A 21341-nucleotide genomic window follows, 5' to 3' on the forward strand; every position below is an offset into this window, starting at 1 on the left:
CTCAAACTTCCTTTAAAAAAGAACATGATTTTATGCGTATTCACCTGTATAACGAGTGGTTAAAGCATTCAACAATAGGATCCAGAACACACCGTGGCCGTTTACAAGAGTCAGCTACATTAGTGGTGTCGCCTGCTTAAAAAAAAAAAAAAAAAAAAAAAAAAAAAGTACACTGCATTTGAAAATCACTCAATTTCTGTGCTTGAAGTAAAGGACGCTCCAAAAATAATTAAAGTGTTGTATTTGATAAACTGTTAAGATAAAGAAAAATTCGAACTTCATATGATAAGATGAATAACTATTTCTTACCCCTTAAACATAATTGTCCATCATCGTACAATATGCATATCATCCATAACACCTTACCATTAGTATAAAATATTTGACAACTTCATCCATAAACATGACATCTGCACACAGTCAATTGCTTTGATATAACCGATCTAAGGCAGTTTTCCTGTGATGCATAAAAATGAATAACAATATGCTAAGGAATTACACAAGCCAGTGTATTTTAATATTTCCTATTTCCTGCTGGCTCTTGCTGTAAGCGTTTTGCGTCTAACAAATAATCGACCAAACAACATTTTTTAAATTGAAGTTAACAATTTACCCTGACTAAGAAGTAGTATTATCCTTCAATGACTACCAACATATCCATGCCTCTCTCATTGATAAAAAGCAGATTATAAATATGGTCCAGTATGTGGAAAATATTTCGCAAAATAGTATGACATTAACTCATTCTCTATTCATTAACTCATTCTCTATTCATTCAAGCTATTACCTGACGATTCTGTTCAAGACGGAATTAATGAGATCCTTATGTAACCTCAGAAAGAAAAGTTTATCCTACGGTGAATGAAATCGACAGGGGATAGAGAGAATAAACAACAAGCGTCATATGATGCGAACATTGTAACAGAAAATAACCATGTGCACCTGTTTTATAAGCTCATTTAAAATATTATCATTTACACGGCACCTTCTTATTTTTCAAACTCATAATATGGATTGTTAACCATTCAGTTGGGGATAATTATGTCATGATTCAGGCTAACGTTATGTGTGTGTGTGTGTGTGTGTGTGTGTGTGTGTGTGTGTGTGTGTGTGTGTGTGACTCAAACATTCCCCAGACTGCGACATGCAACTGTCAGTTAACATCCAGGTCTCTTTTCCAGCTGTTGACACGAACTGACTAGGTCAAAGGAGAAACTTTGTAAGGGCCCCGTGGTCGGTAGGGGAATCGAATTCGGTATCTCATTTGTGCGGCGAGTATGCTTCCTTGTGGCAAACACCAATACCATCCACAGAGGATTGACTTCTTCCATGTGCTGTGCTAAACACACAGTTACTTCATCTGACCTGATGTTGTCTCCAAATATCCAATGTTCTTTTTATTAGCCAATTCGATTTTTTTTTAATTCAGTCATGAAATTACAATGTTCTTGGAAGTCTTTTTATATGCTGTGAGAATCTTTATCATGGATTCCTTCTGCTCCTCGGAAAGCACACTTGTGTCGTTTTACGTGTTGCCTTAAAATGTCCATATCTTCAGTATTTGTTTTATTTTCATAGAACACTATAATATATTGTTTTATTTTCATAGAACACTATAATATAGTGTTCTATGAAAATAAAACAAATACTGAAGATATGGACATTTTAAGGCAACACGTAAAACGACACAAGTGTGCTTTCCGAGGAGCAGAAGGAATCCATGATAAAGATTCTCATAGAACATAAAAAGACTTCCAAGAACATTGTAATTTCATGACTGAATTGTTAAAAAATCGAATTGGCTAATAAAAAGAACATTGCGTACTTGGAGACAACATCAGGTCAGATGAAGTAACTGTGTGTTTAGCACAGCACATGGAAGAAGTCAATCCTCTCTGGATGGTACTGGTGTTTGCCACAAGGAAGCATACTCGCCGCACAAATGAGATACCGAATTCGATTCCCCTACCGACCACGGGCCCCTTACAAAGTTTCTCCTTTGACCTAGTCAGTTCGTATCAACAGCTGGAAAAGGGACCTGGATATTAACTGACAGTTGCATGTCGCAGTCTGGGGAATGTTTGAGTCACACACACACACACACACACACACATAAGTGTTAGCCTGAATCATGACATAATTATCCCAAACTGAATGGTTAACAATCCATATTATGAGTTTGAAAAATAAGTAGGTGCCGTGTAAATGATAATATTTTAAATGAGCATATAAAACAGATGCACATGGTTATATATGATCTTACTTTGAGTCTCTAAGTTTAACCTTGTACCAATAATGTAATTTAGATTTTAAGAATTATTATAAAGCCTTATGGTAAATTCTTTGCACACATATTAGAATTCTGTACTGGCTAAAAAAAAAAAAAAAAAAAAAAAAAAAAAAGGTAACTCACTAGGTGTACTTTGAAAGATAGTTGGCTGACCTTATTTGCTGCTTGCTAGCTTAATTTTCAAGTTTAATTTTCAGGTGTTGTATCTTCCGTAAGAGAAAGTCATTAAGACGTTTGTGTTTTTAGTTGCACTTGCTTCATTAATAGTTTGGCAATTCAGTTGATGAGTCATTACCAGTTTGTTTATTTTTAAGTTGCTTTAGAGATGTAGACATTTTATATAAGGTTATGTTTGTTAATGAGCAATGGATCAAACATGTCTGTGAAATGCTCAGTGTCTGTGAAAACTGATGGAGTTCATGATAAAATTTATTATCATGTCACTAACACTATCTTTAGCTTCACCTATTCTTCCATTTGCAGATTGTGACACTGTCAATGTTCATTTAATGTTCACTTATAAGTCAACTGACTATCTGTTCTGGATAGGGGCAGGTCATTGTTATGGCTTGATTTGCTGTTATTATTCAGTGACTTAATTTCCCCATTTCTATCGTTCATTCGACTAAAGGCATCTAAAGTCCTTGTTCTGCTGCTAAAGCCTCCAACGAAAACAAGGGGCAAGTTACATCCACCCAATGTCGTTCATATATCCAAGACAGTGTTATTAGGCAATTAATCAGAATATTTGAAAACTTCAAGAGGTAGTTATATTGAAATATGATTAACTCATCGGTTTGTTAAATATACGTAAATGGTCCGTCAATAGGAATTTCATTTTCTCTTTTTTCTCCTTCATTTTTAGCCTCCACCTGACAAAGTCAGGAGGGTTTTGTTACCACTGGTGTCCATCCGTAGAGCTGGGCAGCTGGGCATGAAGATTTTAATTTCTGGAGCAAATCACGGAAAGTATTAAATACAGAGCCATGAAATTTCACATAGTAATGTGTCTTATAGCGAACTGGTGCCTTTTGATAGAATGCTGTCTTAAATAGTATTAAAAAAAAAAAAAAATCTGAGAGATTTTAATGTGGCCGGAGCAAGTAATCTGAAGCCAGATATAAAAGTGTATTCACTAAAGAGTCATGAAATTTCACTTAGGTTTGTGCCTTACATTGAACTGGTGCCTTTTCATTGGTAGGATGTTGTGCCTTATTTATTTATTTTTTTTTTTTTAAGAATAATGAAAAAGTAAAAAAAGAAAATAATTTTTCTCAGAGATTTCAATGCGACCTGCTGTCTTTGTATTGTACAGAAAGAGGGGTGGGGGGCTGAGGTCCATTATGCGCTTGGTTAGGTGTGCAGGAGGGGTGGGAGGTATGTGCTTGGTCCCTTGCAACAACGTAGCGTTGATGATAATGGTGATGGTGATGGTGATGGTGGTGGTGGTGATGATGATGATGATTGTAGTGACGATGGTGGTGGTGGTTGTGGTGGTGATGATGATGCTGGTGGTAGTGGTGATGGTGGCGGTGATTATGAGTGATGATGGTGGTGGAGGTAGTGATGATGGTGGTGACTGGGACGATGATGATGCTGGTGGCTGGGGTGATGATAATGATGATGGTGGTTGTGGTAGTTATGATGGTGGTGCTTTTTTTTTTTTTCTTACTTCCTATCACAAGTCCTTGTTCCATATCACTGAGTTTATTAAGTTTTAAGGTCTGTGTTATAAAGAGGGGGGCGGGGCGGTTGTGGGCCGTTATGCGTTTGATTAGTTGTGCAGGGAGGTGGAGGGTATGTGCTTGGTCAGATAGAGAGTTGCAAATGCGTAGCATTACCTATGTTTGTAGTAGGTTTTCTTGTGAACAATGTGTCTTTGTTTATTTACTTTCGTATGTTTCGATGAATGAATGGGTGTTTTTGTTTCTTTCTACCTTTGTTTTATTGGTTACTTTCCTTACCCGCCACTGAAACCTCTTCAGCCTGATAACATACATGTCATCATATTCTTGCCATAATCGAGATTGTGGTACTGAGGACTAAAAAGACTTTCTGAACTGGTGAGGTTAGGAATAAACTTCATTTACCCTCCCACATAAGAAGTCTTCAGTAAGCTAAATAAAATCGGCTGCAGGCGACAAGAATTAGCCCAAGACAATAAAATTCGCCATCAAACTGAAGTGCTGAGCTATGAGGATCGGACTTAGATGTCGACGGAAATTTGGGATTAAAACAGAAGAAGAACGATACGGTACTTGATTAGCCGAGTATTGGATTATATCGAGTAATTACGGTTTTGTTCTCTTTCCTAGGAATTCCAGTGACCTTTGATGACAAAGGTTGCTGTGGGGAAAAACCACACTCAGCAGGTTTCATGTCCAGGGAATTATCATTAGTATACAATTACGTTAATGACGAATCTTCCTGACTGCCTTTCTCCCTGGGTTTAAGCTTTGTTGGCCACATAGACTGGTGGCTATTTTTCTTTACAAGTAATATTTTAGTTACTGTAATGCTATCCTCAGTTTTTTCATAAATTTTTATGAGTTGACAGTTTTATACGTCTGTAATGCAGGTACTCTGTGTGAATATCATGCTTTTGCTGGGACGCATTTTTCTCCCTGACTATAATTTATATTCACATTGCATCACCCAGTCTCTTCCTGTGTTTCGTCTGTAGTGTAGTATACATCATACACTGGACTCCTGCGGTGATCTTATTATTTTTTTTTTTTTTTCCACATTACTTCCTTCCAGTACAGTGATGCTTGACCATTTTGCCGCTGTTACCACTTGGCACACCAAGATGGGCTGTTACTACCCCATCCTACTTAAACTGGGAGAAAAACTCGAAAAACATATTGGCATTGGTAATGTAGTTTCCAAGTGATTATACAAGTTACAGAAGTCAGTAAATGGATTTTCAACTACATTAAATTAAGCGTTTTCAGTAGAACATAGACTTTGTTAGACTACTGGTGTGATGGGTGAAACATTTGTTTTTCTTAATCAGTTTCTCTATGCGTGGCTCAGTTAGAGACAATACGCATCTTATGTCAGTGTCAATGAGCACCCGTTTTTTTTTTTTTTTTTTTTTTTTTTTAGCATAGCAGAGAAACCCACTACACAGCAGTAGTTGCAAAAGCCATCAGGATCATGTGTGCTTACTATGACAGAATGGTGTATTCTTTATCCAGCTTTATCCAGAAAACTGCTTTTACCGATGTTACCCCATTGAAAAGGCAAAATTATCACTTTGGGGATAATTATCTCCAGGTGAAGAACCAGTGTTATAAAAGAAAAAAAAAAAACATGCTCGTTGTCTTCCATCTATTTCCAATTTAGGTGATCATTTTGCATTTCATATATAGTTGTTGATTTTTATTCTTCTCGTGTTACTTATTTGATTGGTAGTACATTACCTGCAGTATTTCCACCTTGAGGTCGCCTAAGGATAACGTATTGTAGTCTACATGAACGCATTTTGTTACTGTACGCTGTTCTTTGACCTGAAGAGGTGCCGTACGATCTATCTTTGCATTGATGTGATTTTTATTTGCCATGTACTTAAAGAATTTCTTTCTTTTCCATTATATTCCCTCGATCTAGTTATTGTATGGACATCCAAGTAACCTAAGACCTGCTGGTCGACGCTATTTATTCGAATGTAGTCGTCATTTATGGTCGCTTTCACATCCCAGACATAAATCACTAGAGTAGTAGGTGGAGAAAGTGTACACCCCATGATTTACCTTTCTATACTGGCAATTCATGCATATTGCTAAATTTTGCTTCTCTCGTAGGGTTCAAAACAATCGAAAGACGTCCAGGATAGAACCGATGAATACTACTTTCCAGGATAGGTTATGGTATTTGGATAGGCTTGTAATTTCTATGGATGCCAGTAGTCTAAAGAGATTTTTTTTTTCTGTTATTGATTAACTGTCAACTTGCTATTTCGTTTCTTATTATTATCATTAGTCGCCAGTTCTCCGACCACCCCCCTCACCAAACAAAAACAAAAGAGGTCTTGAACAAACACATCTGATGTCAAAACACTTAGGAAAGAAAAACATTCCAGGAAACTGTCGATGAAGTCGGCAGGCGAATTCTTTCTAAATACTCACCACTGGATTCCTAGGTTTATACGTAAATATTTGGCACATAACATGCTGTAGGAAACTTATTCAATAATACTTGCATACGCTTTACACGAAAATGTTAACACCATGGAGTATATCCCTACGTACTATGCTCCTTTACGTTATAGTTGTCCGTGATAAAATTATGAATGTCAAAATGAGGTTTACCCTTAGTTTCTGATGAACATAAAATGTCAAAAAATATTCATAAACTCGTATATTTCAAATACTCTATGTTTTCATAAAATGTGCAAATCACATTTAAATGTCTCATAATGGGGACAATACTGGTATTCTTTTTCAGTTAACTTTAGTCAGTTTTACTTAGCTGAGAGTAAATCAGGGACTAAAGAATTTTTAGCCACAAATGTTTTTGGTATATTTTGGTCTGGTCTTTGTCGTCTCATCAGTGTGAGAGTCACAGTTTTCCCACTTCGTGCCAAGGAACATACATTGTCTTCTTGTTTCGCACAACCATTTTAATGCAATATCATAATTATGGTGTCATAAAAACTGACCCCCCTCCATCAATACTCTCAGGTTATAACAAACTCTCTCTCAGGCAATAATAATAATAATAATAATAATAATAGTAATAATAATAATAATAATAAAAGCGTTAGGAAGAATACTACAATTGCCTCGACCATGAGAGGGTTAACCCACTATTTTTCATTCCTTGTCGACGACTTATTAGTGATAGAGTCCATTATACGGGTGCTTTTCATCAGACCGTATTATTGAACTCAGGATGCTGTTGTCTCTGTCAGCTCCCAGTCGGTGGCTGGTACTACTGTCATCCCTTGTTAGTGTCACACCAATACCACTGGAAGGCTTAATACAGCTTACTTTTTGTTTACTTGGAATCTTATGCCCTTGATATTTACATTACCTTCTTTGATGTTCTGGTCCATCCTTTCCAGGTACAGGGTGATAAAAAAAATGAAAATTTTGATACTTTGCGTTGTAGTATATATAAATATATATATATATATATATATATATATATATATATATATATATATATATATATATATATATATATATATATATATATATATATATATATATATATATATATATATATATATATATATATATATATATATATATATATATATTGTATATATATATATATATATATATATATATATATATATATATATATATATATATATATATATATATATATATATATATATATATATATATTGTCCAGGTGCTTGAGGATGCGAAAGTGGATGTATGTGGAATAACTGAAAAAAAATGGAGAGGAGAAAGTGTGAGAGAATGGGAGTATGGATGGGGTATATGTGCAGGAGTAGGTGAGAATGAGAGGGCAAAGGAAGGAGTATGTATAGTTGTGAGTAAAAGATGGAAGAGGAGCATAAGACAGTATGGATCAGTTGGGTCAAGGATTGTGTGGGTAAAGTTGAAAGTTGGAATACAAATGTGGGCGATTGTGTGTGTGTATGCGCCAACGCAAGATCGTGCTAGAAGAGTGAGAGAAGAGTTCTGGACAAATGTAGAAGTGTGCATGGAAAAGTTTGGAAGGAATGAGAGAGTGTTTTTGATTGGTGATACGAATGGTAAAGTTGGGAATGTGAAGGTGGATGGAATAGTTGGTGAGTGGGGTGTGCCTGCTGAGGTAGATGAGAATGGGAGTGCGTTAGTGGACATTTGTGCTGGGAGGGGGCTGGTGATAGCCAATACCCTCTTCAGGCATAAAATGATCCACAGGTATACATGGCGAGTGATGAGAAGGGTGGGTGGTGATCTGAGTGAAAGGAAGGCAATGATTGATTATGTGTGTATGGATGAAATGATGCAAAGATGTATATTGGATGCAAGAGTTTATAGAGGTTGGGGGAGTGGACTTTCTGACCACTACTTGGTGGTGGCCAGAATTAAAGTTCAAGTAAGATGGAGGAACAGAAGAAGGGAAAGACGAGAGGAAGAAGTAGTTGCAAGGAGAGTGGAAAGGTTACAAGAGGATGAGAAAAAGGCAGAGTATAAGAGAGAAGTGGAGGAACGATTGGGCAAATATGAATTGGAGCAGATGGGGGACGTGGAAGGTGTGTGTAGAATATTTACAGAAGAAATATGTGCAGCATGTGATGTGGTGTGTGGAAGGAAGAGAAGACGGAGGGGGGTGCAAGGAACAGCGTGGTGGACTGAAGAGGTGAAAAGGGCTGTGGCACAAAAGAAGAAAGCATACAATGAATGGATGAGAAATAGGGGCGTGGAAGAAGTTGAGAGGCGGAAGAGAGAGTTATATGTAGAAAGAAAGAGAGAGGTGAAAAGATTAGTAAGAGAGAGTAAGAAGAGAGTGGATGAGGAATTTGGAAGGAATTTGAGTGTAAAGTGGAGGGACTGTAAGAAAATGTTCTGGAGAGAGGTGAAAAGAGTAAGACAGGGTGGAAGTGAAGTTAGCAGGGGAGTGAAAGATAAAAATGGTAGATTACTAGTGGAGAAGGGAGAAAAAGTGAGCAGATGGAGAGAACACTTTAAGGAATTGTTGAACGTAGAGGATGGAAGTAATGCGAGTATAAGTGGCAGGGGAATGGCTGGGAGAAGGAGGGAGGTGAGAAGACAGGAAAAAATCAGTAGGATAGAAGTTGTGGAAGCAATGAAGAAAGTTAAATTAGGGAAAGCCCCAGGAATTGATGGAGTGTGTGGTGAAATGCTGAAGCATGGGGGAGAGATAGTAGTAGAATGGATGTGGAAGATGTTTAGATTGGCCTGGGAGGAAGGTAGAGTCCCGGAGGATTGGAAGTCAGGTATAATTATTCCCTTGTACAAAGGAAAAGGGGAAAAAGAAGTGTGTGGTAATCATAGGGGCATTTGTCTTCTTAGTATAATAGGAAAAGTGTATGGTAGGATACTTATTGACAGAGTTAGAGAAAGAACAGAGGAATTAGTTGGAGAAGAACAGGGAGGCTTTAGGAAGGGAAGAGGTTGTGTAGATCAGATATTCATTCTCAGATCTTTAGTGGAAAAGTTTCTAGAGAAGGGAAAGAAGTTGTATGCGGCTTTCATGGATTTGGAAAAAGCATATGACAGGGTGGATAGACTAGGATTGTGGAAAGTGTTAAGAATGTATGGAGTAGATGGGAAGTTGTTGAATGCTGTGAAGAGTATGTACGATGGTGCGAAGGCTGCAGTGCGTGTGGATGGTGAACTAAGTGAATTTTTCTCTTTGAAAGTTGGGTTGAAACAGGGATGTGTCATGTCTCCATGGTTGTTCAATCTGTACATGGATGGGGTAATAAAAGAGGTACAAGGTAGGGTAGTGGATGTTGGAGTGGCCCTGGTGAGAGAGGATAGTGTTTGGAAACTCCCTGTACTGTTGTTTGCAGATGATACTGTGTTGTTGAGTGAAGACGAATGGGAGCTGCAAGGCTTGGTGGATGAGTTTGAGAGAGTGTGTAAGAAACGGAATCTAAAGGTGAATGTAGGGAAGAGTAAAGTGATGGTCTTTGAAAGAGGTGAAGTCAGTGAATGTACAGCGAGGTTGGATGGTGAGGAATTGGAAAATATGAGTACGTTTAAGTACTTGGGTAGTGTGATGAGTAAGGATGGAGGTTTGGAGGGTGAAGTGCTTGAAAGGGTACAGCAGGGAAGAAAGGTTGCTGGTTCTTTGAAAGCAGTGATAAGAAACAGGGAAGTGAGCATGGAAGTGAAAAAGTTACTACATGACAGTATTGTGATACCAACTCTAACGTACGGAAGTGAAGCTTGGACTTTGTTGGAAGGACACAAGTCAAGAGTGAGAGCAGTGGAAATGAGTTATTTAAGAGGAGCCTGTGGAGTCACATGGAGAGACAGGCTGACGAATGAGGATATAAAGGAGCGTTGTGGTGTTGATGTGGATGTGATAGGAAGCGTTATGAGGAACACACATAGGTGATTTGGCCATGTGGAGAGGATGGAGGGTGAAAGACTGACGAAGAGAGTGTATGTGAGTGAGGTGGAGGGGGAAAGAGGGAGGGGGAGGCCGAGGATGAGATGGAGAGATGGGGTGGAGAAGTATATGAGAGCGGGGGCTGTGAGTTGGGAGCAGGGGAGTGAAATGGCGTGGGACAGGGCGACTTGGAGGCGATTTGTTTGTGGCCACCCCAAACGGGATTGAGGCGTCTGGCAAGATATATATATATATATATATATATATATATATATATATATATATATATACTGTATATATATATATATATATATATATATATATATATATATATATATATATATATATATACTGTATATATATATATATATATATATATATATATATATATATATATATATATATATATATATATATATATATATATATGTGTGTGTGTGTGTGTGTGTGTGTGTGTGTGTGTGTGTGTGTGTGTGTGTGTGTACAGTTAGCTTGATCAGATTTTCGTGGAAGTATTTTCGTGTTTGTTCTATGAAACTGTCAGCTCCCTAGTTCAATTAAGTAACTGCCATTTGAGCAGATGATAAAAGTCGTGCTTTTGTGGCAAGAGAGGAAATCGTATGTAGAGACCCGTCGGAAATTCAACTAGGAACTCAGTTTCATAACATGTTTTGGACCAACAAATTGTGATGTTCAACCTGATGCCAATCATTTTGAGGACAAGGGTACAGCTCACAACCAGACCAAGTATAACAGAGTACAGGGCATCAGCAACCAGAATCCAGGCCAATACTGCTGTTGTGCAGGGTTCCATAGTGCACTGTTCCAAGTACTCCCACCGCTGGTGAGCCCAGAAGCTAGCCATCAAATCAGTTTCCGTCTTTCATTTACAAAAAGAAAATACGATGAAAATGAAGGATTTTTTTTTTCGAAAACTCAAGTTTTTTTCAGGAAGTCAGTTTCATCACGCAACCAGATCAGTTGATTCATTTTGGGCAGTCTTCCAGTATGTTTCTAAGTCAGTTACACAGAATAACTCCCTTTCTCATGTCATCTTGACTCAGTTTATGTCTAACAGAGATATTTTACAGGAAAAGATTCAGTCTGTTTGTGAGGATAAGCTAGACTGATCTTGGTCCAACATGTGTTCTGAGATTGAATTCCTGGTGTACTACAAGTCCCCCACTTTTATCACCTGCTCCACTGTCAGTCATATACTTGACCTAGGGATATAAAATTTCAGAGAACAAAAGTTCCAAGATGCCAACACCACAAAACATGTAGAAAGAAATAGTATAAACTTAATGCAGAAGCTCACACCATATGAAATTAGTACCATAGTTAGCCCCTAAAAAAGCCAATAACAATAGTATCACTAACCATAAAACATGAGTCCTGTAACGAGACACTTCATGTCCCTAAGCATTTTATTTTTAACCTCCTTTGTCCTCTTCCCCCTCCCTGGAGAAAGAGTGCATCTTGTCTCCCTTCTTGCGCATGCTGTGGAGTGGCAAAAAAGAAAACTGAGGAGTATGTAGGCAATATACATCTATATGGAACTTCAAGATTTGGCTGACATATCCAGCAGAAGAGCATTTCTTTCACTGAAATCTCGAGAGAAGGATAATCGGTTATCTGAAAATCCGTCGTCCCTTCATCAATATTAAGATATTCTGGGATAAAGATATAAGCTGTGAGTACAAAACTCTTTTAATGTGTTCTTGCTGAACAGAGTCGTAAGAAGTACCGGGATACAAGAAATCAAAGTACTCAGCATTTAGTCATAATGTTGCCATAGGGTGTAAGGGAAAATATCTCCTGCGAGAAAGATAAGTACAGTTACTGCTTACATTCTCTTCTTGCAACTGCCAGACAAAGATTTATCCCTAAACGGAAATCAACCGTAAATTAGGTGTTGATGACGTTTATTTTTAACCCCATGTCTATTAGGTTTCAGTCCAAAGCAAAATAAACTAGTCTGGTGATATCAAGAAAAAAAAAATGCAAAGGTCATCATTGAACTGAAGGTGCAGCTTACCGAGAATGACAAAACTAAGTTTGTGACTGTACTGTATACCTTTCTAGAATTAAGCACAATGAGAGGAGAAAGGTTTCTCTCTCTCTCTCTCTCTCTCTCTCTCTCTCTCTTAGATGAAAATAGCATTAACGATATGAAAACCGAAGAACGTATCTGTGAGAGAAAGTAATCAAGTCAAATATCACACAAAACTGTTGGTGCAAATTCTCATAGTAAGTACCCTCGTCGAATGTGTAACCTGCAGTAGTACAAAAGTGCCCAGGAGTACGCAGCGTAGACCTGGGCAGGGATTTGAAGTGGAGTTTGCCTGAAGGCATGCCCAGTAGTACGCAAATCCCCCCCCCCCCCGTGCGTACTACTGGGCATGCCTTCAGGCAAACCCCACTTCAAACCCCTGCCCAGGTCTACGCACGCCTAATCCTGGACACTTTGTAATAAGTATCCCCCCCCCCTTATATATATATATATATATATATATATATATATATATATATATATATATATATATATAAATATCCTCATTATTAGCTCATATACCTGCTATCCAAATCTATAAGTAGGGATGAGGAGTTTGGGGGACTGACTTCTGCTTCCCGTGGAGGTTGGTGATAAACAGAGCAGAAAATAACCTCCAGCAAAAAAACTTTCACCTACCGAAAGTCTCTCTCTCTCTCTCTCTCTCTCTCTCTCTCTCTCTCTCTCTCTCTCTCTCTCTCGTCCAGTATTCTGACTAATTTCTTCTTATTCTCCACACCATTACCACTATTATTACCTGATTTTAAGAAAACGTCTTTTCATATAATAGACAAATAAAAAACAGTGAAACAGCAATCATTATTTTTTTTCCCTATACTAACACTTAGCTACACTGGAATCTACATTTCTCTCTCACCTGCCCCCTCACTAAATGGTTTTAGGTTATCAGATTTTGACCATTTGTCACTTAGGCTGTCACCTGGCGAAAATGAATGAATTATTTGGGGCACTAAAGATAAATTTCAGTAAACAAACTCTCTCCTCCATCTCTTTCTCTTCTTTTTCTTATTCCCTGCTTTTACAGTCAAAATCAACCTTCAGCTAGAATCTTATTGCTTTTATTATTATTAATAAATTTTATTTATCACTACTGGAAAAATAGTTACTGTCATTGTCTCTCTCTTCATTCTGTTTTCTAACTAATTTCTTCTTATTCGCCACACCATTACCACTATTATTACCTGATTTAAGAAACGTGTTTTCATATGAAGGACAAACAAAAAACAGTGAAACGGTAATCATTAATGTTTTTTTTTTCCCTATAGCTACTATCACTCAGCTACACTAGAATCTCCATTTCTCTCTCTCACCTGACCTCTCACTAAATCAGATTTTGACCATTTGTCACTTAGGCTGCCACCTGGCGAAAATAAATAAAGCATTTGGGGCACTAAACATAAGTTTTAGTAAACAAGTCTCTCCTCCATCTCTTTCTCTTCTCTTTCTTATTCTCTGCTTTCTCTTTCTTATTCCCTACTTTTAGTCAAAATCACCTTTCAGCTAGAATTTTAGAGCATTTTTATTATCATTATTAAATTTATCACTACTAGAAAAATATTTACTGTCTGTCTTTCTCTCTCTTGCATTTATTTTCTTCCTATTACTATAGTCAAAGTCAATATTACAGCTGAATTAACGACCACTAATATTTTCCATGATTGGAAAAAAAAATAACTAAACAAAATTAAAAGGCTAAGAACAGTAATCTCCCTTTGTGAGAGTGTGTGTGTCTGTAAAAATCTTACCACATCTCGAAAGGACCTATGGAGCTCACAGCTGGCAACTGAGGCTCTCAGGATTTATAAAGCCACCGATGAACTCTGTGAGGGCCCCCCTTTTCACCATGGTACGTCAAGAGACACGCTGCGAGAAGTGTGGCAAGAAGATTAACATCAAAACCGCCCACACCTCTGTAAAATGCCAAGGTTGCGGACGATTTATTAATATTTTTTATCAGCGATATCACAGACAGTCCTGGTTAGAAGGTGAGTAATCATAAACGCTGAAGAATAGCTCTTCTTGTTAAATTGTTTCAAAGTAACATTGTGTGCAACCTTCATAGATTTGGGAGAAAGCAAATGTCAGGGTGGATAAACAAGGATTGTGGGGAGCGTTAGGAAATACATGGGAGGTTGCTGTAGGTCGTGAAGAGTAGGTATGAGGGTGCTAAAGCTGCTGTGCAAGTGAATAGTGAACTGAGAGAAATTTTTCTGTTTGAAGGTTGGACTTAAGCAAGGATGTGTCATCTCTCCATGGTTGCTCAATCTGTATATGGATGGGGTAATAAAGAGATACAACGTTGGGCAGTGGATGTTGGAGGGCCCCCTTGTGAGAGGGGGCAGTGCTTGGAAACTCCCTGTACGCAGTTTGTAGATGATACTGTGTTATTAAGTAAAGACAAAGAGGAGCTGCAAGACTAGGTTGATGAGTTTAGGAGAGTGGAAAAGGAGAGGGAGGGGAGATCAAGGATGAAATTGGGGATGGAATGGAGAGGTATATGGGGGAGGGGGGGAGCTGGGGTCAGGGTGACATGGGTGCGATTTGTTTATGGCCACCCCTTACAGGATTAAGGCTTCTGGCAATGGATAGATAAATAGGAATTATCAGGAACAAAACTTATGGAAAAAAAAAACACCGCTGTTCACAGGTGGAGTAGGGGGGACTTCTAAGCAGTTAAGACGACCCCATCTCCCTGGAAACACAACTGATGATGATGATGCCACTGCCTCTATAAGTAGGGATGACGGAATACACCTTCATCATCTATGGCATTAACCTCAAGGTCATTTCTAAATGGCCTTTTACAGGAGGTCAGATTTACTCCTCCGGGAGAGTACGCGCAAGACCCAATAGTATTCTTAACAGATTTGGCTACATTTTTCAGTCACCATATTCAAAATGTAATGAGGCAGATGCAGGCACCATCTGTTGGTATATACTTAGTGCTGGCAGTTGTTTTAAGACGGGAACCTGTTTTAGAGGAGAAGATACAACCAGAACTCACTATATTCACACTCCACGAGTTTTCATTACTCTCAACACTATAGGACAAACACTGGAGGAGCTGAAACAGTACATATTAAATCATACAGAAAATGTACTTTGTAACAAAGAGGGGAGTGGGTTTATTTTAGACTACATCAAACATTTAGAAATGAACTTAATTAAAAATGTTGTTCTTCAGTCTATAGGTACATATGTAGAATTTCCCACTGGTGTTAGGGGAAGGAAGCAGATATTTAATCGACCTATAACAGGAATAGATAAAGATGCTTGTATAATACAGTGTTTGGCTGCTCATAAGATATTTTCTAACCTTAATAAATGGAGGGATATGCAGCGTCGAGTGGATTCATGGGAAAAATGTAGTACTTTGATAAAGTTTCCTCGAGGGAAAGAGATTTCTTGGTACTCCCTTGATCAGTTAGAAACTCAAAATCAAATAAGTATTAATATTTATAGCCTGAATGATAAACATCCCTACGAATTGGCTATAGCCAGAACAGGGAGCAAGAAGTATGGGGACAAAGTAAATTTACTTTTATTAGACAACAAACACTGTTGTCTGATAAAAGATTTAAAGATATTTCTTCAGGCTTTTCTACATAAACGTCAACCTATGAGTCCCTTCTTCTGTGAAGTGTGCTCTTCGGAATTTGCTGGGGAGGAGGAGAAGGTTTCACATTCTCAATATTGCTGCTCTCGACAGAAAGAAGTAATTCCTGACCCGGGTTCCACCATTAAATTTAAAAATTGGTGGAAAACAGTGTCAACTGATTTTGTGTGCTTTTATGATTTTGAAGCCAACTGAAGGATGGAGGTGATAAGGATCATATTGTCAACACACACCACGCTATAGCATATGCCTATATCATTGTGGATAGAGATGATAATTTAGTAGATTCATATACATATGTTGGACCCGATGCAGCCACACATTTCATAGATAAAGTAACCCTCTCTTATGAGCATTTACAAAGTCACCACAAATTTCCCATCCACATGACAGACGAGGATGAGGAAAGTTTTCAAACGCAAATGAAGTATCAGTTATGTAAGTCAGCATTTGTTAACGGTAGCGATAAACACAGACACCACATACACCACACACAATTTAACAATTATGTAGGGGCTCTGTGCAGGAAATGCAATATGCAGATAAAAGATAACTCTAACAGACTAATTACCATAGCTCATAATTCGTCCTATGATTTGGGGTTAGTCATTAAGGAAATGAAACAAGACCTCCCCATTAACTTGCTTTGCAAACAGGAACTTAAGTTTTTTAAGGTTGATATTGGCAAGCTGAGATTCATCGATAGTTATGGCTTTATGAGTGGGAGTCTTGCTGATTTGGCTAGGGTACACATTCATTCTGGAAATTCTCTCAAGTTTACTAAGGAAATACTTGGGAAATGGATGAATCCTTAAAAGAAATGCTAATTTCTGGGAAGCAAGTATTTCCATATGAATATCTTTCTGAGATTGATAAGCTTGAAGATCATAGTTTACCACCCATTGATGCATTTTACAGTTCATTAAAAGGAAGCTGCATTACAGAGGAAGAGTATGATCATGCTTCAAAAGTATGGGCAATGGCGGGTTGCTCTAGTTTGAAGGACTACCTAATACTGTACCTTAAAGTTGACTGTGGTCTACTAGCTGATACGTTTACAAACTGGCGTAGAACTTTGCAGCAACAATACCATTTAGATATAGTTAATTATGTCTCCCTCCCTTCTTTCAGCTTTGATAGCTGGCTGAAATCTTCAAAAATAGCAGTTCAACTCATCAGTGATAGGTCTTTGATTCACCTCATTCAGAATATCATCCGAGGTGGTTTCACTACGGTTATTCGCCGCTTCATGAGAGCTAATAACAAATTCACCAATCCAAGTTTTGATAGCTGAAAAGAAATTTAAAATTTTTTATGTTATTATGACTTTAATTCACTTTATGCCTCTGTAATGATAGAATCGCTTCCCATTGGTGATATAAAGAAGCTTAGTGACAGTGAGATGAAAGCATTTCTTTATAAGGGAATTGGAAGGCAACCTACTGACGGTACTTTTGGGTACTGGGTTCTGTGTGACATTCTACCAGTGTCTGCAGAGGTTGCTCATTTAACAGATGATTTTCCTCTGGGCTTAGAACAAAAAAAAAAACATTACTTATGATGATGTTTCACCCTATTCTAAACAGCTATTAGAAAAGGAAGGTAGAAAATATCCTAAATTTAATAAAAAACTTGTAGCTTTTCACTCAGCAAAGTACAACTATCTTATAGCTCTACCTTTGTTACAGTTATATATGAGGCATGGTCTGAGATTAGCTAGAGTGATCTCACTGTTCATTTTTAGACAGGAACCATATTTAAAACCCTTCATAGAAGGAAATATAGAACTCAGAAATAATGCCTCAACTAAAGACAAAAAAGCTATGTACAAGCTAATGTCAAATTCACTGTTTGGTATAACTTTATTCAATCCCCAGAGATATGCCACCAAAACTAAAGTTTGCCGAAAGAGGAAAGAATTCCTGAAAAGTGTTAGGAATCCTTTCTTCAGAAGGGTGATACCTTTAAAAGAAAATCGAGTAATAACAATCTCTCAGTCTCCCAAAATAGAACTGTCTCATCCCCAGTTTGTAGGATTTCAAATCCTTGAGTTGGCCAAGGCGAAGATGTATTATTTTTGGTATGATGTTATCACGAAGCACTATGGGGAAAGAGTAAAAGCAGTGTACTCAGATACAGTTTTGTATTTTCACTTGAGTGTGAAGATATATTCAGTGACTTAGAAAGGTATCCCCTTGTGGACTGGATTGATACGTCAAATTTCAGTCCCCAGCATCCTTTGTACAGTGATGCACGCAAAGGACAGTTGGGTCTGTTAAAAAGTGAGGTAAGGGAGAAACTGATAGTTGAAGCATGTTGTCTGAAGCGAAATTTATACTCCTTACTTTTGCAGTCAGGTACTGAGATGATAACTTGTAAGGGTATTCCTAGTTATGAAAGGAAAAAACTTAAACATCAAGAATACAAAGAGACTCTTCTGGGGTCCAATAAGATTCATTATGTTGGAGCCACCAGTATATCTAACCGACAGGGACAGATCACCACGTTATCATCAAACAAGAGAGGGTTGAGTGAATTTGAAGATAAACGTTATTATTAGTCCCCTACTCAGTCAGTCAGTTATGGGCAACCTTTGGCTAATAACATTCAAGTAAAAGGAGGGCAAGAAGAAAAGGAAGGAGAAGAAGAAGAAGAAGAAGAGGAAGAAGAAGGAGAAGAAAAAGAAGAAGAAGGAGAAGATGAAGGAGGAGGAGGAGGAGGAGGAAGAGGAGGAGGAGGAGGAGGAGGAGGAGGAGGAGGAGGAGGAGGAGAAGAAGAAGAAGAAGAAGCAGAAGAAGGAGAAGAAGAAGAAGAAGAAGAAGAAGAAGAAAAAGAAAAAGAAGGAAAAGAAGAGGAAGAAGAAAGAGATGGGAAGGAGCTTCCATCTCTGTGGGGGTCACGACTCATCCCCATTATCCAACAGTATTTCCCATGCAAGCGAAAACAAGGGTCCGACTTATATGACAGACAAAGGAAAAAGATTAACAGTAAATATTTCCTAGACAGGGAAGCTACTTCATGATCTAAAAGGGCGTTTGTAACATTGTTTTCATAGATATTTTGTATGCAAATCTCATATACTGTATATATATATATATATAAAACTTTACTGATAATGTGTAAATAAGTGTTTGCAGTGTTTATGTCTAAAATGCCCGCCGTGCCCGCCGCCGGACCTCCCACCTCACCACCCCCCACCCCACCACCGGGCCGCCACCGCACCACCACCCCAGGAGCACACAGCGGTGGGGTTAGTGACCCCGTTCAAGAAGCTCACCAGGACATCAAGATCCTGGGCCCTTGTTCCCCGCAATTGCCCCAACCCCAGGTGATCAGGGAAAGGAGACTACATTGCGGGCGGAGCAATGGTCGTCAGAATAGGGGTGGGACTGAACCAGTTTCAGTCCCAGGTAACACCGTATTGACGGCTTTGTTACACCCTCTAGGGCAGGAGGCCCAAGGGCAGGAGGCCCAAGGCTACAGCCTTATAAAGTGTATGAAGGGTAAGGCGACCCAAGGCTCCGGCCTTAGTACACCAGAGAGAGAGAGTTGCCCCAGTGCATCCCTCTCTTGCTGTTCTCCCCTTCAGGAGCAACTAAACGCCGACGATCCAGATACGCGGCGGGGAAGGGGCGGCCCAGTACGCCCGTCAGTTGTTCCTGATCGGACAGATCAGCTTCCGGCTACGGCCAGAGTACGGACCAGGGTAAAGAGCCCATGCTACCATACGTGTAGCCCTTCCCTATTACAGGAGCAACACCACGCCGACGGTCCAGATACGCGGCGAGGGGCGGCCTAGTAGGCCCTGCAGGTGTTCTCAGTAAAATGGGTAGGCACTTGGCTCCGGCCGGGGCACGTACCATGGTAGAGAAGCCCCTGTAGGTAGTTTCAGTCCGTATTGGAGAGAGTGTGGCCTCCGTGCCCCTCACTCCGGCTTGTCCCCTACTATGGGAGCAACACCACACCGACGGTCCAGATACGCGGCGAAGGGACGGCCTAGTACGCCCTGCAGGTGTTTCTCGTACACCGGGCAAGTCCACGGCTACAGCCAGAGTACATACCAGGGTAAGGCGACCCAAGGCTCCGGCCTTCGGACGTACTAGAGAGGACATGAGTGACGTGAGTCCTTCTCCAGCCTCTTTCCCTTGTGGGAGCCCTTCATCACCACCCGGGAATATAGCCCCAGAGGAGACGCTAGAGTGGTGGCAAGGCCCGATATCGAGCTTACCGCCTACGCCCGGGAGTTCCTTGTTCCTGTCCGAGCCCCGTAGGAGACGCTGCCGCAGCCTGGTCCTGACGACGCCTCTCCTCCTTGGTGCCCGCAATCCCAGGACGTCCAGGCCAGACTCTCCAACTCCTAACGAAGGCGATCAGGGCTCCCTCACTCCCCGGAGCCAAAAACGACAGGCCCGATTAGTCCGGCTGTTTGGTCCCAGTCCCGAGGGCCACCTATCAGGTCGAGGCCCCCAGACCAGAGGGCCTCCCTGCACCCCACTGGCGCGGCCCTAGTACGAGGGCCGCCTCCCAGGTCGAGGCCTCCAGATGGGAAAGCCTCCCTGCACGTAACCTACGAGTGCGACCTAGAGTGAACATTACCCAGGAGATATAGGAAAACAGTGATTCCCCCTCCTTTGTGTCAAGAACAACTCGGGAAAAAGAACAGTGCACAGTGACTAAGTGAAGAACAGTCTAATCGATAGTAGCCCACAAGAACTCAGTGTTGACAGGGCAGAGAATGAACTTTGTTGTAATTATCCCAGTCCCCCCCCATGTAAGAGAGTTAGAGAGTTTTCTGTGAACACCTGAGGTAAGGGCACCCGGGCCAGTCAAAGCCTGAGTGTGAGTGTCTCCGTGACAAGGTGACAACGTCGAGTGTCGCTATCCGCACCCTACCTCATTTTTTAGTAATATTTCCCATACAGACTCCCAATCTTGTTTATTCCCTATGTGAACAATTCTATTTATATCCTGCCTCAAAGTGACATATAAACAATACTGTAGATAATTCACGATCTCCCTGTATGAACATTGTAGTGTGTGTAAGTGTAACTCTATTTTGTGGTGCTGAATATTAACTCTGTGTCTCTGTTCCCCTGTATCTCAAATATCACTCTACGTGTATTGTTACGGTTAGAATTAAGGTAATAGATGTGTTAAGGTATACTGCCTGGTTTTTATGTCCTGTTCCTTTATTGGTGCTTTACTTCCGGTCTAGAAAGAGGACCCCGCTTCAGTAGCTAGTGTTTTTACGACGAGAAGTCGCCTTAAAAACACCAGCATAACACTGGTGGCAAGCGATGGTTTTGGATCCG

This window comes from Coenobita brevimanus, chromosome 70 (assembly GCF_032717465.1).
Source record: "Coenobita brevimanus isolate Jiangsu-jjx chromosome 70, ASM3271746v2, whole genome shotgun sequence".
NCBI lineage: Eukaryota > Metazoa > Arthropoda > Malacostraca > Decapoda > Coenobitidae > Coenobita > Coenobita brevimanus.